Genomic DNA, 20,176 nt, shown 5'->3' with positions numbered 1-20,176 from the left:
ACCTTACAGAATTGAAAAAGATGAAGGGTAGTGAGACTACCGCTTCTGATTCAGGTATGTTCATGATAGAAGTGAATATGTCATTAAATCAAATTTCTACTTGGGTATTAGATACCGCCTGTGGTTCTCATATCTGCAATTTGTTGCAGGGACTAAGGAGAAGTAGGACTCTTGAGGAAGAGGAGGTGATTCTACTGATGGGAAATGGAGCAAGAGTTGCTGCTGTAGATGTGGAATCATTTCATTTACATGTGCCTACAGGCAAGACTATTGTTTTAAATAATTGTTATTTTGTTCCCTCGATTGTGAGGAATATTATTTCTATTCCCCTGTTAGACTTGGCTGGATTTTCATTTATTATTGAGAATAATGAATGTTCTATTCTTAGAGATAATATTCTTTATGGACGTGGTACTTTAAATAATGGTCTGTATGAATGTGACATAATTTACTTCAGATTGAACAAACTAATAAAAGAAAAGGGATGATGAAAATCTCACTTCATTGTGGCACTGCAGTCTCTATTTAGTAGACAAGGAGAGAGGGCTGCAAATTTGCTAGGAATGGTACACACAGATGTATATGGACCAATGTCTACGCAAGCCATGGGTGGATTTTCATACTTCATTACTTTCATAGATGATAGATCTAGATTCGGATATGTGTTTGATGAAACACAAGTCTGAAGCCTTTGAAAAGTTCAAAGAGTATAAGTATGAAGTGGAGAAACAAACCAGACATAGTATTATAATTCTTCGATTAGATCGAGGTGGTGAATACTTAAATGGAGAGTTTCTGGATTATCTCAAAGTAAATGGTATAGTCTCCCAGTGGAATCCTCCAGATTGTTATCTTAAAGGAGAAATCGAACTTTGTTAGACATAATTCGGTTCATGATGAGCTATGCAAATCTTCCAGTATTCCTATGGGGTTATGCATTGGAAACCTCAGCATATTTACTGAATAAGGTGTTTTCCAAATCTGTTCCTCAAACTCCGTATGAGATATGGACAGAAAGGAAACCGAGTCTTAAACACGTTAAGATTTGGGGATGTCCAGCTTATGTCAAGAAAGTTGACCCAGATAAGCTGGAATCTCGATCTGTAAAATGTAGTTTTGTGGGATATCCTAAAGAGACTTTAGGGTATTACTTTTACACCGATCATCGGGTGTTTGTCTCCAGACATGCTACCTTCTTGGAAAAGGAGTTTATCCTTGAAGGAAACAGTGGGAGCAAAATTGAACTTGATGAAGTTCAAGAAGCACAAACTACTACGGATCAAGTGGAAACACCTGTTCTAACCGAACAACCTTTTGTGGAACAGCCCATTCATAGAACAGGGAGAGTGTCTCGCCAACCTGAGAGGTAATATGGCCTTGTCATTAAGAATGACAATGAGTTGTCGATCATTGATGATGACGACCCTGTGACCTATAATGAGGCTATGAGTAGTGTTGACTCAGAGAAATGGCATAGTGCCATGAAATCCGAAAAGGAATCTATATATACGGTATACGAAAGAATGATTAGAGCAGATGGCCAGGTGGAGACCTATAAGGCCAGGCTTATGGCAAAAGGATTCAAACAAAGGCAATGGATTGACTTTGATGAAACCTTTTACCTGTAGCCCTGTTAAAATCAGTTCAGATTTTGCTTGCGATTGCTGCTTACTACGACTATGAAATCTGGCAAATGGCCAGATGGTTTTCTTTCCAAGGGAAATGAAAACCTAGTGTGTAAGCTGCTGCGAACCATATGTGGTTTAAAGAAAGCTTCTCGAAAGATGGAACATTCATTTTGATGAGACAATCAAAGAGTTTGATTTTATTAAAAACGTAGATGAACCATGCGTCTACAAAAAGGTTAGTGGGAGCGCGGTAACATTTCTTGTATTGTATTGAAATAGAGTTGACACACATAACAACATAGCAGACCCACTCACAAAGCTACTTTCTGAAAGTCACTTTGATCGTCATAAAGACTAGATGGGTATTAGATACCAGAGTGATTGGCTTTAGTACAAGTGGGAGATTGAAAGGAATATGTCCTAAGTCCAATCATGTATTAGGATTTAGGAATAACTTCCTGTGTAATCTGTTTTGATTTCATTGAGATTAATAAAAGACTTGTTTTGTTTTTATTACGGGCTCTATCTATTTAAGTGTTTAAATAAGATATACCATAGTTTAGAGTAAAGCTTTTTATGGATTATGATGAGATCATAATAGTGAGACCTAAAAGATGATAACTCTAAACTTAAATAGTTCCTGGTCGTAGGATTACTAACTGGTAATTAATAATCCGCAGAGATCGGTACATACTATGCTTGCTTCATTATGAAGGATGTCTGTTCTCATAGACATTTGTGTGGTGACACTATAGCTAGTATGTAGGTGCTTATTATAGAATATGTTCACTGAACATGACTCGCACAGCTGAACAACTGATGGAGTTCACTCATGTGTCAGCAGTTGTTCACATAGTGATAGTTGTACAAGTATCCTTAGACTTGAGGTCATCATAGTCATCTTGTGTACACTGAACTATGCTTTGGTTTAGTTCTTAGTCTCCAGGGACAATTATTAGGGCTCTACTGGGTATAGGAATTTATACACGAAGATAGTATATGATCAATAAAGGATCTACCCCTTCCAGTGAAGGAAGCGAATGTTCAAGGCTGATCCACTTATGCTAGTTCAAGAATCTCTGGCCAGAGTGAATGAAATTAGAAAGGAGTTTCTGATTTGCATAAAACTAAGCATAGTAAATGGTAAGCAAGTGATTAGATTAGATAGGCTTGACACGAGATCCATGCCTTGTATTTAATCGGGACATTGTAGGGTAGAAGGAGTTTATTGTACAGTAACTATTCACTGAATAGATTCTTGGTATTCTAAGCAGTGAATTCGTATTATCCGGATAGTCGCGATATGCTGAGAAGTATCCCTCACGATGTAGAATAAATGTGATTAATTAATTAATCATATTTAATAAATTAGAGAATTTATATAAATAATGATAAAATAGTTTTATTATTATTTATTTCTACTACTGGCTTAATATTGAACCTACAGGGTCACACCATAAAAAGAGAATGATTTAATTGTGGAGGAATTAATTAATAATGGCTAATAATTATTTATTTGTGAAATAAATAATTAATTGGCAAATTTAATAATTGATTAAATGAGATTTAATTGATTATAAATTAATTAAGAAAAGTTCTTAATATTATTAATTAAGGATTTAATTTTTTGGAAATTAAATCAAGAGAGAGAATTATTTCTAAACTGTTTAGAAAAAGTATTAATAATTAAAAGGTGTTTTAATTATTAATGAGAATAATAAATGGGATAATAATAATAATATTTATGGGAAAATTTCAGCTGAAAATTTTGCCTATAAATATACTATTATAAACCCTATTTTTATCCTAACCCCAATTTTTAGAAAAACCTAATTCTCTCCACCTCCTCCTCCTCCTTAACGTCGTTTTCTTGGTGGATACCGGTGGAGTGCTTCACGTTTGAGGAGCAGCTGCTAAGGATCTCCGATCGTTGCCTTTGGATCGCTATTAAAGGTTAATAATCGTTCCCTATGTTTTTACCATGATTTATATACTTTTATTTGGATTTTGTATGTGTGAAAGTGTTTTACCATGCCTCCGCTGCGATTAAAATCCAACATAAATATCTTATCCAATTGCATACATCATCATTCTTACTTCATTCCCTTGCAACTTGTCATTATCTTGTGGTTTGCTGATGTCACCTTTTTTTTACTTCTTTGCTTCTTGTAAAAGCTTGATTCTTGATCGTTGATTTATTTTTACGGTTCGCTTAACCTTGTTCTCGTTGATCGTTTGAGGGATCATATTCGGGAACTTATTACTTGGGCTTTCCTGAACCTTTCTGAATAGTTTATATTCCTTTAATGATCATCTCTTATAATCCTTAATCATGTTACCTTATACTTAATTCTGATGTCCTTTACATACACTTATTTACTTTATGGAATACTAATACGATCTCAGAATCTCAGCTATGACATCTAGAGTCTGCTCTGAATCTGAAATGTCTGAATCAGACCTGTTCTCCCGAGACGAAGAACTGGAGATCACTATGGGCCACTGTCAACAATATAAATATACAGGAAAGACACAATAAGGTTAAGGCAATTCTATCAAAATATCAATAGATGCCAGGGTAACGCCTTCGAGACCCTTGACTGACTCTTAAGTTTGCTCCTCTACATGAGTTGTTGACTCACACCTCAAGACACAATTTCTATACCTTTTTGACACAATGCTTAACCTAAATCAGGGACTTGAACCTGTAGCTCTGATACCAACTGTGACGACCTCAACCCCGGGGTCAGGGGCTGACGTCACTAAAATATAACAAATCACAATATAAACTACTAATAAACATTATTATACTAACACGACCCCAAAACCAAGATCCGATACAGGTTCAAGTATTATTTAGGTTACAAAACTACAACTAACTTATCCAACAAGCCTGACACACTAACTTAGTACAACAACTCATCAGACCACATGGTCTGATACAAAGTACCTCAAAGGAGCCAGGTCTTGCAGGGGCTGAGACTCGGTTCTGCCAAGGTCTGATGGGTCTTCTAGACATCTGAAATACATATATACAAGCTGAAAGGATGAGCAATCTATTGCTCAACAGTACCACTATATGAATAACAAATAAAGCAGTTTATAAAAATAGTTATAGGAACAGAAATCATAACTCGTTTATGAAAATAAGTAAAACATGTATAAACTGGATATCAAAAACTAGCATGCTCGATAAAAAAGTATCATCAGTTGTGTGATGTATGAATACCAGAGTCCAATTTTAGCATGCTATTTTCATTTATAAATCCACTGTTCCACTACACGAAACACAAAATCATATGTTCCGTTGCAGGAACCACTAAACCCAAAATTAGATATATATTTGGACGGATCCTAGGGACAACTGATCAGTCTATCCCACCATAAACTTGTTCCGGAACTCAGAGACTAGCTAGGTCTCTGTCACGCGGGACTAAGCGGTCCAAATAAGGCGCGCAACCGACTTAGCCACTTACGCAAACCCGCTGGGCCGTTACGGGCCTCTTATGCAACCATCCAATATCTGATCTATTTTATCCAGTTTCCAAAATCATTTATACCTATCTCTTTTAAAACAATTATACCCCAACACACTATCCAAAACCTTTCCAATTTTAATCATAATCTAGAGATAGGCATTTTCAGAAGTTACTTTTCCCCAAAACATAATTTAAACGAATATCTTTAAACCCAGGGGATATGTAACCTAAAATGGTCAGTTCTACTACATAAATTAAATCAATAATTATTCATATATACTGAACTGTAAAAGATTGGTTCAGGGGTACTTGCCTTGCGAAACTTTTCAACTAACATTAGCTCGACTTTAATCTGACTTTAACTTTCGAGTCCTTCGACTGGAACCTACAGAATCGAAATATCCTAGGTTAGATGACCAGTTATGCTTGACATATCCTCGCTAGACACGTTACCCAAATGATAACTGTTAGATATATTTGAGATGTCATGTCTAATATGATTCATGTTTAGTTTTTAGATCTCAGAAAACAGGACATATCAGGACTTACCGAAATTAGGACTTACTGGAAGTCAGAACTTAATATCAGAACTTAAGGTCATATCAGAACTTAAGTGCGGGAAGAGTTACAGATAAGGAAGGAAGCTGATTTACAGGAGAAGATCGAGACTAAAATAAAAGATGATATGCATGAAAAGAGTTAGAAGACTGGAAGACTTGTAGAAGATATATTTTAGGAGACAGAATTATATTTCATATCAATTAGAATATATCTTGTAACTGTGTACTATATAAACACAGACTTAGGGTTTATATTATATGTGTTATCATTATCGAGAAGATTATACATTGTAACCTAGTAGCTCTTAGTGATATTTGTTCATCACTGAGAGAGAACAACAATTCTTATTGTAACAGAGTTTATTCAATATACTTGATATTTGTTACATACTTGTGTTAAATCGATTTGATTGTATAAACATTGTATTCAACCCCCTTCTACAGTGTTGTGTGACCTAACAATTGATATCAGAGATTATCTATTAACACATATACAGAAAGATCCAAACAATCATGTCTGAAGAAGCACAAACTCCAACCAAGCCCACCAAAACTCAAAAAACTCAAAACACTCAAACCCACAGTCGATATGAAACTATTAGGGTTCCCATACTGAGACCTTCTGAGTATCCCATATGGAAAGTGAAGATGGTTATGTTTCTGGAAGATACAGATCTTGAATACCTTGATAGAATTAATGAAGGACCACATAAGCCAACCAAGCTCTCTGTTGTAGTTGCTGATCAACCAGTAAAGACCATACCAAAGGAGAAAGGTGAGTATACAGCTGAAGACATCTCATTTATTGCCAAGGATCCAAGGGTAAGGCATTTGATGCATAGTGCCATTGATAATGTCATGTCAAACAGGGTAATTCATTGCAAGACTACAAAAGAGATATGGGATGCTTTGGAGACGAGATGCTAGGGAACTGATGCAATCAAGAAAAACAAGAAGACCATACTCACTCAAGAGTATGAGCACTTTGACTCAAAAGCTGATGAGTTATTAACTAATTTATATGAAAGGTTTGCCAAACTCTTGAATGATCTGTCACTGGTGGACAAGGAATATGATCTTGAAGATTCAAATCTAAAATTCCTTTTAGCTCTTCCTGAAAGTTGGGATTTGAAGTCTACTACCATAAGAGACAACTATGACCTTATTGAAACTACTCTTGATGAAATTTATGGTATGCTCAAGACTCATGAACATGAGATGGATCAAAGGAGCAAGAGGCATGGAAGAAAGTCAAGGACAGTTGCTCTTAAAACTGAGGAGGAATCCCCTAAAGTTGTTACCTTAAAGAGGGGCAAAGGAAAGGCTCTCATCATAAAGTCTGATTCAGAGTCATCATATTCTGATGATGATGATTTAGAAACTGAAAGTTTACCTGAAATGGATGTTGATGAAGAGATGATGAAATTGTGTGCTCTTATGGTGAAGGGTATCACAAAGATAGCCTACAGGAAATTCATAAAAGGCAAGAAGTTTTCCAGGAAAAGTGGAAGTTCTGATAAGTAAGGATTCAGAAAGTTTGAAGGTAAAGGAAAGTCTGACAGAGGAGACAACTCAAATGTTAAATGCTACAATTGTGGTGAAAGAGGCCACATGTCTCCTGACTGTAAGAAAGAAAAAAGTGACAAAGGCAAGGCACTTGTCACAAAGAAGAAAAGATGGACAGACACTTCAGATTCTGAACATAAGGTGAACTATGCCTTGATGGCAAATGCTGATAGCAGTCCTGAAACTGCTGAATTAAAGGTACCTTAAACAACTTATGCTTTTCATACTGATGATATTACTGACTTGAGATTATATCTTAAAACCATGTTTATTAGTTATAGAGATCAGACTTTAACATGTGAAAGATTAATATCTGAAAATCTTGCTTTTAAAAATAGGAATGACTATTTAGAAAAGGAGTTAGTTTTTCTTCATCAAACAAAGAAAGAAAGTGATGAGGCTTTGTATGTTAGAGATGAAGTGTTAAAGTTGAATGAATCTTTAAAAGCTGACTTCGAAAAGGAAAGAGAGATTATTAGAACTTGGACTAACTCTGGCAGAACAACTCAGAATTTACTAAGTAGTGGAAACTGGAAAGAGGGCTTAGGTTATGGAGATGATAAAAGTAAGAAAGGAACTGAACAAATTGAGCCAATTATTGTTAAACAGACTGCTAAGCCAAAGATAAATCCTGTTAAGTTTGTAGCAAAAACTGTAAAGTCTGATTCTGAAAAGATGAAAGATTCTGTGACATTAGTTAAGGAAAAGTCAACTTCTGACAAATTAGAACAGGATAAACCAGCTGAAGTAAACATAGGCTTAATGAGAAAGAAGCAGCTTAAGCATAAGCTGAAAGAGATTAGGAATGTCAACAAGGTAAAGGAAGCTAAGAAAAATAGGAATAGAAAGGAAGGTGTGAATAAAAGCAATAATTATATGCCTGTTCCTAATGCTCCTAGAAAGAAATGTTATAATTGTGGAAACTCTAACCATCTTGCTTCTTTTTGCAGGAAAAATAAAGATATAAACCATTTACCTCCTAAATCAGGAGTTAAGAGTCAGTCTGTTAAGTTTAAACCACAAAATCCCTGTTTTCATTGTGGTAGTTTATGGCATTCCATTTATACTTGTAAGAAATATCATAGTTTATACTGTGATTATTATCAAATAAAACCTTCTTTGAAGAAAGTTAGTATTATTCCTTCTAGTGTAAAGTCTAATGCAAAGTCTGATATAAGTTCTGATAAACAGCATGTTAGCATAAACTCTGAAATTAAATCCGCTACAAATGCTAACAAACTTAAAAAGGCCAAAGGATCCAAGCAAGTCTGGGTCCTTAAAACTAACCAATAGTGGTCTTTGTGATTGCAGGGCAACAGGAAAAATATCCTAGTGCTGGACAGTGGATGTTCAGGATATATGACTGGAAATAAAGCCCTGCTATCAGACTTTGTGGAGAAAGCTGGCCCAGGAGTTTCTTATGGAGATTAAAACATGGTAAAAACTCTGGGATATGGCAATATCAATCTTGGGAATGTCATCATTAAATCAGTAGCTCTTGTCTCAGGACTTAAACACAATCTGCTAAGTGTGAGTCGAATCTGTGACAGAGGTTATCATGTGGATTTCATTGAAGAACACTATAAAGTTGTAAACAATTCTACAGGCAAAGTGGTTCTGAAAGGTTACAGGCATAGTAACATTTATGAAGCCAGACTTTCAACAAGTACTGATGGTTCTGCAATATGTCTGTTAAGTAGAGCATCAATTGAAGAAAACTGGAATTGGCATAAAAGACTCTCTCATTTAAATTTCAATAACATAAATGAGCTAGTAAAGAAAGATCTTGTGAGAGGACTGCCAAAATCAGTATTTTCTCCTGATGGTCTTTGTGATTCATGTCAAAACGCAAAACAAAGAAAATCTTCATTCAAGAGCAAAATTGAATCTTCAATTCTTGAGCCTTATCACCTACTGCATATTGATCTATTTGGTCCAGTCAATGTCATGTCTATTATAAAGAAGAAATATGCTATGGTTATAGTGGATGAGTTCACAAGATACACTTGGGTGTATTTCTTGCACTAGAAGAATGGAACTACATCTACTCTAACTGATCATGTTAGACAGCTGGATAAATTGGTCAAAGATTTTGTTAAAATAATAAGAAGTGATAATGACACTAAGTTCAAGAATTCAATCATGGAAGAGTTATGCAAAGAGCATGGAATCAAACAGTAATTTTCTACACCTAGAACTCCACAGCAAAATGAAATTATAGAAATAAAGAACATGACTCTCATTGAAGCTGCACGAACTATGCTTGATGAAGCAAAGCTACCAATCTACTTTTGGGCTGAAGCTCTGCAGACTGCTTGTTTTACACAGAATGCTACACTCATAAACAAGCATGGAAAAACACCATATGAGATGGTGAAGAAAAAGAAGCCAAATCTGAAATACTTTCATGTATTTGGTTGTAAGTGTTTTGTTCTTAAGACTCATCCTGAACAGCTGTCAAAATTTGATCTAAAAGCTGATGAAGGAATTTTTGTTGGATATCCACTTTCCACAAAAGCCTTCAGAGTCTACAATTTAAGATCAAGGGTTGTCATGGAATCTATCAATATATCTTTTGATGATAAGAAAATTACTAGACTTGAAGATTTCAATGATCATGATCAACTGAAATTTGAAAATGCAGATTTAAGTTATGAATCTGCAAATTCTGATGGTTTAAATCCTGATCATGTAAGTTCTGACGGGTTAAATTCTAATGTCATTGAAACCGTGGTAACTACTCCAAGGGAAAATGCACCTGTCCAGGGGGAGCAAGCTGAAGATCCTACCACAACTCAAGACTCTCAAGAAGCATCAGAACCTGTCACTAGCTCTTCAAGTTCTGATTCATCAAGTTCTGATGAGCCAAGTTCTGATAATTCTGGAAACTCTGATAACTTTGATACTTCAAATCCTGATGGATCTAACTCAAATTCTGAAGTTTCAGAGAGCATAACTATAGGGGGAGCATCAAAAAATGCTGATGAAGACAACATGGATCATGGGGGAGGATCCAGTTCTACTGAATAACTTCCATCTGCAAGGAAGTGGACTAAATCACATACACCTGACTTGATAATTGGAGATCCTGAAGCAGTGTCAGAACTAGAACTGTAATATCAAATAAATGTCTTTATCATTCTTTTATATCTAAGACTGAACCAAAGAAAGTGGAAGAAGCTCTTGAAGATACTGATTGGGTACAAGAAATGCAGGAAGATTTGAATGAATTTGAAAGAAATAAAGTCTGGACCCTAGTTCCAAGACCAAAGAACAGATCTATTGTTGGCACAAAATGGGTGTTCAGAAACAAAACTCACAATGATGGCATGATTACAAGGAATAAAGCAAAGATGGTTGCTAAAGGCTACTCTGAACATGAGGGTATTGATTATGATGAAACATTTGTACCAGTTGCTAGATTGAAAGCCATAAGAATCTTTTTGGTTTATGCCGCTCACAAAAAGTTTAAAGTCTTTTAAATGGATGTAAAAAGTGCTTTTCTCAATGGAGAATTGGAAGAAGAGGTATATGTTGAACAACTTCCAGGATTTGAAGACTTAAAATTTTCAAATCATGTCTACAGATTAGACAGAACACTTTATGGCCTTAAGCAAGCTCCAAGAGCATGGTATGAGACTTTAGCTCAATTCCTTCTGGAAAGTGGATTTCACAGAGGTACAATTGATAAAACACTGTTCTACCTCAACCATGGAAAGGACTTACTTTTGGTACAAATATATGTTGATGATATCATATTTGGTTCTACAAATGCCAAGCTCTGTGAAAGATTTGCAAAGCTAATGCAGTCAAGATATCGAATGAGTATGATAGGAGAACTTAGCTATTTTCTGGGACTTCAAGTCCGGAAAAATGAAGAAGGTACTTTTATCAATCAATCCAAGTACACCAGAAATTTACTGAAGAAATTTGGAATGCAAGATTGTTCAACTGCATCCACTTCCATGGCCACTGCAACCGAGTTAGATAAAGATACTGGTTCATCAGTAGATATTACCAACTACAGAGGTATGATTGGCTCTTTACTTTATTTAACTGCAAGTAGACCCGATATCATGTATGCTACCTATCTTTATGCAAGATTTCAGGCTGATCCAAGAGAACCTCATCTAATAGCTATGAAAAGAATTTTCAAGTACCTCTAGGGTATAGCTGATCTGGGATTGTGGTATCCTAGAGAATCAGATTTTAAGCTAATAGGTTACTCAGATGCAGATTTTGCAGGATGCAAAATAGACAGGAAAAGCACTAGTAGAAGCTGCCAATTTCTTGGAGGCATATTGGTTTCTTGGTTTAGCAAGAAACAGAAATCAATTTCCACATCAACTGTAGAAGCAGAATATATTGCTGCAGGAAGTTGTTGTGCACAGATTCTTTGGATGAAGAATCAGTTACTGGACTATAGGTTAGAATTTTCTAAAATACCTATTTACTGTAATAACCAAAGTGCTATTTCTATGACAGGTAATCCAGTTCAACACTCAATGACAAAGCACATCAGCATTATGTACCATTTTATAAGGGAACATGTGATGGAAGGTACAGTGGAATTGCATTTTGTTCCAACAGATCAACAACTAGCAAATATCTTCACAAAGCCACTATGTGAAGCTACTTTTACAAGACTGATAAATGAACTTGGAATGGTTTCAGGTTCTCTATCTAAATCTGCTTAGTTTTTGTTCTCATACATCAGACTTTATGATCAGTGTTTACAGATTGTCTTATCTTCATGTAATCTATGCTTAAATTGTAATACATTAAATACTGATTGTTATCTGATGTGGATCCGTATACTCTGATAGTGTTTTGAATGTTTTGTGATTATTCAACCCAATGAGGATAATTGTTCTAGATGCTGACCTAGTAGTCTTTAACATACTGGAAATCCTATGTTTGAATTAGTTGTTTATGTGGAAATTCATTAACACAAGCAAATTCTGATTTTGAGCTTAGTCAAATTTACTTTATGTATCTTATTACTAAGTCACAAACTAGATTCTTGCTTCTTATCTGTCAAATTCTAATGTGAGTAAATCTTAAGGATGAACCACATGCTTGATAAGCCTCACTTATCTAAAAAAAATTGAAGTCAGGTACTCCTTTGAGATCTAGAGTAAAAATGTGAAAGGGAAGACCCAAGTGCATTGCTGGTATTAAGTAATATGCATTAGAAAAACAAATAAATTTTTCTTGGTGACTTTTCACATTCTCTGATTACTGGAGAAATACTCTGATAACAACATAAATTCTGATAGCAGTTGTGACTCATTTACACTGAGAAACCACTGTGAAAAAGAATTCTAAAAGATGCATAAAATGAGCACAAACAGTTGAGGTGGACTCATGCACAAATTTATCCTATAGTAGACTTCATTATTAATAACAGATTTTAAGCACTTTTCTCAGTTATGCCTTATTTTTAAGATGTACTGAAGTTTATCAGACTTTGATCTTTATCTGATATTTTGCTAATGCACACACTATCACTCTATATGAATGATGAAAATCACTGTGGTGATCAAGTTATTTCAGATAAACTGTTAAGTGTCATATACATAAATTCTGAGGACAAGTTCTGATGGAAGTTCTGATGATTAAACTCTGAAGAAACAAGTCAGTATTTGTATGAAGAATCACAGTAACAAACATTCACTCTTTGAGTACAGAAGCCATATTCTGATGATCGTTAAAATCTGATAATAGTCAAGTTCTGATATTAAATTCTGATGGAAACTCTGATGCTTATGTGGCATTATTTATATACTTGAATTTTTTGTGGTAAATACTGAAACGGTCATATTTAATCGGAATATAATTAGGTGAGATAAAAATAGTTATAATCATTTGGGTTAGTGGTAAACGTGTTTCTCTTGAAAAACCGCATGTGCACAGTAATTATTACTTATTTCCCGTGCCCACTAACTCCTGCTTTAACTATTGAATGTTCACATATTGCCAGGTGTAAACTGTCTGCCATACTTCACATGGGTTGTATAAATAAGAAAATTAAAATATTTTACAATCTTTTACCTACTTCTCTCATTCTCTTATCTCTCTTATTTTCTCTCACCCACTAATATTCTCTGAAGTTCTTTTTCATACAGGCATTTTATCAAACACCTTGCAAACACTCTTTTTCTCACTTGATTTTTAACAGAAATGGCACCAAAAGATATTGTTTTCAGTGGAGCTAAGTTTGTTCGAACAACTACTTGGCTATTCTTAGCAAGGGTGAAACTCCATCAGAACTTCACTTTATTCAGGACTTCCTTGCTAATTCTGAGATTGGGTATGCTTTGACCCAACCAGAAGTCATCTCTGGAACTCAAGTGCTGGAGTTTTGGAGAAGTGGCATGTATGATGATGGTGGTGCTCATGGGTCCCCAAGTATTATCTTTTCAATAGGGGAGGATGAGCATGTAGAGACTCTGGCTACAGTTCGACAGGCTTTACATTTGCCAGAAAACTGTGTCTACAGTTCAACAGTTGAGGAGCCAGCCCTTCAGCAGATGATGGCTAGTTTGGGCTATGAAAAGACATTGGAAAAGCTGGGTCAATTGAAGAGACCTCACATAAGGAGGGAATGGAGTTTCTTCTTTGACTGCATCACAAAGGCCTTTGCCAACAAACGTTCTAATTTTGATTCAATCCCAATTCTCAGTCAACAAATCAGGTATGCTCTTATCAATCAAACTCATTTTGATTATGCAAGTGCTATTTTAGGATTTATTGGGGATAGGATGACAGAAGATAAAAATACAGTTTACTTTGCTAGATTCTGTCAGCTTATTTATAGTTTTTGTTGCTCTGATGCACCCAAATTAGCAAGTGAGTTAATTGAACCATTTAAGCTTGCTAAGAGAGCCTCTACTGACTTATTATCTGTAATAACTCGAATTTTTGAGACCCTGTAAAATGTTTAATGAATACTAACCCTGACAGACGGGAAAAATTTTGAGCCCACACTATATAGTGCATAAGAAAATGAGTTTCGGAATAGATATTACGACTATACGTACCAAATGAGTGTATGTAAACGCTATTAGTTTTCGAAGAAAATGAACTTTGAAAAGAAACCGTAATTACGACTTATCAAGGACTACGGGAATCACAATATAATTACGAGATTAAAATCCTACGGATTTATATTCAATTAGGATAAATAAAAATATAAGGAATAAATACGAAAAGAATTACATTGCGAACCATTTACGAATAAGTATTGCGGAGAACGTTTAAGTAACCGAGCGAACGCGTAAACGATTAATTAAACGTAACGCACTAACTAAACCATGGTAAGGAAGTAATTATGGTTACTTCATCAAATAGTAAGCTAACCCTAGGATGACCAAGCTAGCTAGCAAATAGTGTGCTAAGGAGCTAACCTTGTAGTTTAGCTTGTAAGCTAGCAAGCTACAAAGATTTGTCCATGGATTTGGAGACAAGGAATAAACCTAAGCTATCCTAGGAAGAATAAAGATCAACTTGCAAAGATATCAAGTCACCTTCCAAGAAGCAACCTAGAATTCATCCAAGAGAAGCAACCAAGTGCTATAAATACCCCCCACCCCCAAAAGCTCCCATTCGGCTATTTTGAAGAAAAGAAGGAAATTGCAATTCAAAACTCCAAGCTCTAGTTCTTGTAAAATCCCACAATTATTTCCCAAGCCTCCTAGCAACTAAACTAAGGTAAAAAAAATCTTTCATCTCTTTTTATTAAGGTTTGATGGGTGGAATAAATTCAAGAAACTCACTAGTGAATAGTGTGAATAGTAACCTCTCTTTGGTTTCTTGATTTTAATGGTGGTTTTAGGTTCCAAAAATCATACCAAGCACTTCCAAGCCTCCACCATCATCAAGAACACATCTCAAGCTTTCAAGAAAGGTAAAAATCTTTGGCCTAACTTTATTTAAGGTTCATGTTAAGATCTATTTAGTGGGTGTTAGTAAACCTAGCTTACTAAGTGTTCTTTATGAAATCTTGATGATTAAGTTAAGTAGATTTAAGGTTGGTTGTTGTTGCCTCAAGAACATGATGTTCTTGAGAGGAGTTTTTGTGTTGATGATGATATGATGATTTTTGGTGGTTGTGTTGATAGTTAAGGCATAAACGAAACCCCGATCGTAAACGTAACTTCATTAAAAACAACAAACCGTAACTTTAAGTTTCTGCAGAAAGTCTCGAAGTTGTAAACTGTAGATTCTTGAGAAATAACCTTTGTTTAAGATATACAATGTTATAAGGATCTTTTAGGCGCTTGAATCGCTTAATTCCGATTTACGGATCAAAAGTTATGATCGTTTTAGTAAAAGTGTTTTATGCAACAAAAACTGCTACAAATCACGAACTTTGAAAATATAAAGGATAGACTTAAAAGTATTCATAAATCATGAAATATTTACAGAGAGTAACATGTGGAGTTTCCTAACTGTCATAAAAATTTCAAGTGAAAATAATGATTTCTCAATTTTATAAAAATGTCGGAGCCGAGACCGCGCGAGTAGAAACCGTAAGAATCCTTAAGCGGAGCCGACAATGATAATGAGAATGAACTCAAGATACTTAGGAAAATGAAGTGACCATAAAGTGTTTATGACTTAAAAGAAATGTTAAGGGTAGTATGAGTTGAGAGGGTGTATAATGAGTAGCGCATAAGTGCGAGTTACCGTGAATTAGGACGGAACCTAACGAAATGAAATGTGTTTATGGTTATAGATTTCTGAGCGGAACCTAGAGTATCCTCCACCTCGAGATACCCAGGCAAGTTTACAAACCCAACTCCATTTTTCTGTTGTGTTGTGAAAAGATTGTTTTACTATCATCGCATAAATACTATGTTTGCCATGATACGTAGTTTTGAATTTTCGCATGATATAGCGATGTTGTTCGATAAGTATATATCGTGAAATGTTATTTGGCTTTAAGCGTAATATATGATAGAAGACCGAGGGTCGGTCGGGATTTAAGATAAAACCCGGGAATCATTCCGGAGATATTATAGGATGGATATAAGTCCATAATAGTACGTTTTAAAGGGACTCATCGTCCACTTACGAAACATTAAAACACCTCGAACTTTTAAAACAATTTCCCAATGAGCATATTCCCTCAACTATATTTTATTGATTCGGATATTAAATATTATATACGTATTCCTTTATTATAGGAGTAGTATACTTCAATGTTTATTTACTCAAACCCGATTAATCATTATAGATTATTAATTATGTAAATACAAACTAGTTGAGGAATATTATTTAAATAAATCTTTTAAAAGAATAACTCATTCGAGGCATGATGAATATCAATTATCATTTAATTATTTATAGACTATTATTTAATTATTGATTATTTATTTGAGGATTGTTATTTATTTAAAGATCATAGATCCTGATATACCTTCTGATTTAGAAGTATCATTCGAATAATTTTAAATCGTCGGTGAATATTATCCCGACTTATTATTATATTGAATATAGTTTCAAGAAGAAACTTTCCCCTTATTAATTATCTATTGACAACGGTCAACTCACATCCCTAGTACTTCCTCCGAAATTCTCGGAAGTATGTATATACATATATATACACTTATATTCTAAAAAGATAAATTATCTCTATCAACAAGCAAAATGCTTGGGGAACTTTGATGTGGTTCAAGTTCCCGGGATGGATAAAATTCTGTTGAAGGACAATTGAGGGGTAGACTCTGGTACTACGTGTGCTGGATGGGCTACCAAAGGTACCGCAGGCGAAGGTACTTTGTGTACTCAGGAACTTGTGAAGTATGTGTATACCCGAAAATGGGACACGAAGCCCGAATGCGGCCAGGGTGATACCCGAGAGATGACGGTATTAGTCCTTTTACTAGTAAAGAAGGTTACTTTCCGTAGGACGACTGATCATCGTATGCGGTGGCTCCTGTGAGATGTCCAAAATCTTCCAATTGGAATTGATATGCAATACCGTAACCCAAGCCTAGGTGTTAGGATTACTATTAAGGTATTCGCAGGTTATAAAAACCCCTTAAAAGAATTATTCTCATAAGAAGGTGTGGGACACCGAGAAATCTACTTTTAAATAGAATATATATATAAAATATATGATGTTATTATACAGTCATTTTCATACTGTACATTATTATGCTGAGCATCTTAGCTCACACTTGTTTTTTTAAATTCACACAACACAACAGTGAATCAAGATGCCTGCCATGAGAACCACAACCAAGAAATGGGTAGGAAATGGCCAGCTATTCCGTAGATTGTTTGGTGCAGTACCTCAGGTAGTCGGAATAAGCTGGATTAGTTTTCAGTTGTTTATAGTTCGGCTTATTTATAAGTATGGTTTATGTAAAATAAGAAATAAGAAGCGTATATTCGGCCGGCGGATTAACCTTACTTAAAGGTCACCCCCGGTAAGACTAATTACATTTGGGTTGTAATAAAATTCTCTAGTAATGATGGTTCGTTTCCAAGACAATAACCTGTAGTGTGTGTGTATTAAGTGTGGGGTCGTGAAGCGTGAGTAATTACATATTATAGTGTGAGTTGTGTGAGTTTAGATAGCGTGGATTCTGAGACTCCTGACCCCGGGTTTTGGGGCGCCACATTATCTAGTAAGAAAACTGTTTTGAGACCCCTCCAAATTCCCATATCAATCAAACAGTTTTTAGTAAATTCTGATCCAGCCATCTACACTGCCTTATATCCTGATGTCCAACCATCCCAACCACCATCAGCACCTACACAACAAACCACTTCTCAACCTCAACCAACTCAACCTACTATCAGAACTTACTTCCAACCATCAGCTCAATCTTCACAACAACAACCATCAGCACATACCATCAGACCTTCATCTTTCAAGTCTAAGAGGGCAAAGTTTGTTCCTCACCCTCCACAAAAGAGAAGAAAGATGATTCTCAGGGATGAATCAGACAGTGAAGAGGAACAAGTACAGGCTCATGCATCAGAACCTGTGACTCTTGAAGCTGAAACTCTGGTTTTTCAGAAAGAAACAAAAGCTGCATGATCAACCCCACAGACAAATGTTGAAGCTCAAAGTTCTGATACTTTGAAGAGAAAGAGATCTGTAAGTTCTGATGATGCTGAAGCAACTTCTTCTCTGTCAAGGAGATTGAAGAAAATGAAGGCCGAAAGGTATTTGGCTAAGCCTCCATTAGAAGATATTGAAGAAGCTGAGGAAGGGGATCAGGAATCTCTGATCTCAAAAGAGCCAATTGTCATTGCAGTTCTTCCAGAACCAAAAGACATTGTTCAGGATACAGTGGTTACACCTCCTGTCTCTCCTCTTCATGAAGATGTTACAGTTGAAGATTCAGGCTTAAGTCCTGAAATTGACATCAATAGGCTGCACATTCCTACTATTCTTTATCTGGAAGCTCCTAAAGCAGCTCAGACATCTCCAACTCATTCTCCACTCTTAAATGTTTATGCTGAGATTCCATCTACACCAATTCTGGATCAAGAACTGTTATGAATATGTTGTGTACTTGATGATTACCTAAACAAAACATCTAAGTAGATTTTACTTAGTGAAATAATGTAGCACTCGACGGATAAGAATTATAGTCCCGACGGATAACTCATTATAGTCCCGACGGATGATTAACTTATTATCCATCATGTTAGATATATTTGATAATGTCATGGCTAATATAATTTATGTTTAGATTTCAGATCTTACTTAACAGGACAAACCAGTACTTAACCGTTGATCAGTACTTATACTGGAAGTCAGGACTTAAGGATATCAGTACTTATATTATCAGGAGATAATTATCAGAAGTTAGATATCAGAATTTAAGTGTTGAAGGACGATCAGATAAGGACAGTACCTGATTAAAGGAAAGAAGATCGAGATAAACATAAGAAGAGATATGCATGAAGAAGGAATTCCATGAAGAATGGAATACTTGGAAGAAAAGATATCTGATTGATATATTTTAGGAAGCAGAATTATATTCCATATCAATTAGCGATTATCTTGTAACTGTGTAGTATATAAACACAGACATAGGGTTTACACTATAAGTGTTATCATATTCGAGAAGATTATTTTTTTGTAACCCTAGCAGCTCTCGTGATATTTGTTCATCACTGAGAGGTAACAGTTCCATACTGTAACAGAGTTTATTATTTCAATAAAGTTTGTTTTCTGTTACTTAAGATTTTAAAGTTCGATTTGATTGTATTATACACTGTATTCACCCCCTCTACAGTGTGTGTGACCTAACAAGTGGTATCAGAGCCTATCTGTTAACACACATACAGTTAAAGATCCAAACACAATCATGTCTGATACAGAAACTCCAACTAAGCCTACCAAAACTGAGGAACCACCAAAGACAAAAATTCAGAGTCGGTATGAGACCATCAGAGTTCCCATACTGAGACCATCTGAATATCCCATATGGAAGGTGAGAATGACCATGTTCCTGGAAGCAACAGATCCAGAATACCTTGATAGAATCAAGGAAGGGCCTCACAAACCAACCAAGCTTGCTGTTGCAGTTGCAGGTGAAGCAGCAAAGACTGTACCAAAGGAAAAGAGTGATTATACTACTGAAGATATAGCATCAATTGCTAAGGATGCTAAGGTACGACACTTACTGCATAGTGCCATTGATAATGTAATGTCAAACAGGGTAATCAACTGCAAGACTGCTAAGGAGATATGGGATGCTCTGGAAATAAGATGTCAGGGAACTGACACAATTAAGAAGAACAGGAAGACAATACTCACTCAAGAGTATGAACACTTTGACTCAAAGACTAATGAGTCATTGAATGATCTATATGATAGATTTGTCAAACTTTTGAATGATTTGTCATTGGTTGATAAAGAGTATGATCTTGAAGATTCAAACCTTAAATTCCTGTTAGCTCTTCCTGAATG

This window comes from Apium graveolens, chromosome 8 (genome assembly GCF_009905375.1).
Source record: "Apium graveolens cultivar Ventura chromosome 8, ASM990537v1, whole genome shotgun sequence".
Taxonomy (NCBI): Eukaryota; Viridiplantae; Streptophyta; class Magnoliopsida; order Apiales; family Apiaceae; genus Apium; species Apium graveolens.
Note: the sequence above shows the minus strand (reverse complement) of the source record.